The sequence below is a fragment of the Bison bison genome, unplaced genomic scaffold (genome assembly GCF_000754665.1).
Source record: "Bison bison bison isolate TAMUID 2011002044 unplaced genomic scaffold, Bison_UMD1.0 scf7180017864379, whole genome shotgun sequence".
Lineage (NCBI taxonomy): Eukaryota > Metazoa > Chordata > Mammalia > Artiodactyla > Bovidae > Bison > Bison bison.
Genome location: NW_011494951.1, coordinates 12,605,771 through 12,606,651, shown reverse-complemented (window position 1 = coordinate 12,606,651; position 881 = coordinate 12,605,771). Strand labels below are relative to the sequence as shown.

General features: G+C 49.5%; 1 pseudogene; it reads left to right on the top strand.

The window, feature by feature from the left end:
* LOC105001222 overlaps window positions 1–881 on the top strand; it is a 14,701-nt pseudogene that overhangs the window by 5,607 nt on the left and 8,213 nt on the right.

The following is an 881-nucleotide window of genomic DNA, read 5'->3' as shown; positions in this document are numbered from 1 at the left end:
CCTTCTCTGGATTCATTCTCCTGGGCTTCTCCAACCAGCCCCAGCTGGAAACGGCTCTCTTTGCGGTCATCCTGATCATCTACTCCTTGAGCTGTTTAGGCAATGGCACCATTATGATTTTGTCAACCATGGATCCTCACCTCCACTCCCCTATGTACTTCTTCCTCTCCAACCTCTCTTTTATGGATCTTTGTCTGACTACTTGCACTGTTCCTCAGACTGGCCAACTTTAAGGGGAAGGACAAGACCATCACCTATGGCGGCTGTGTGGCCCAGCTCTTCATTGCCTTGGGACTCGGGGGAGTAGAGTGTGTCCTCCTGTCTGTCAAGGCCTATGACCGCTATGTAGCTGTGTGCCGTCCCCTCCACTACATGGTGATCGTGCATCCCCAGCTTTGCTTGCAGCTGGTTGTAACTGCTTGGCTTACAGGCTTTGGCAGTTCTGTAGTCCAGACAGCACTGACCATGACTCTTCCCCTCTGTGGTAAAAACCAAGTGGACCATTTCTTCTGTGAAGTTCCAGTGATGCTGAAACTGGCCTGCACCAACACCTCTGTCAATGAGGCTGAAGTCTTTGCTGTCACTACCTTCTTCTTGGTGGTGCCCCTGTCACTCATCTTAGTATCCTATGGTCACATTACCCATACAGTCCTGAAGATAAAGTCGGCCCAAGGGAGACAGAAGGCTTTTGGAACCTGTGGTTCTCACCTAATGGTAGTGATTATTTTCTTTGGGACGCTCATCTCCATGTACCTTCAGCCTCCTTCCAGCTATTCACAGGATGTGAACAAAAGCATTGCACTGTTCTATACTCTGGTGACTCCCCTGCTTAATCCCCTGATTTACACTTTGAGAAACAAGGAAGTCAAAGGGGCACTAAG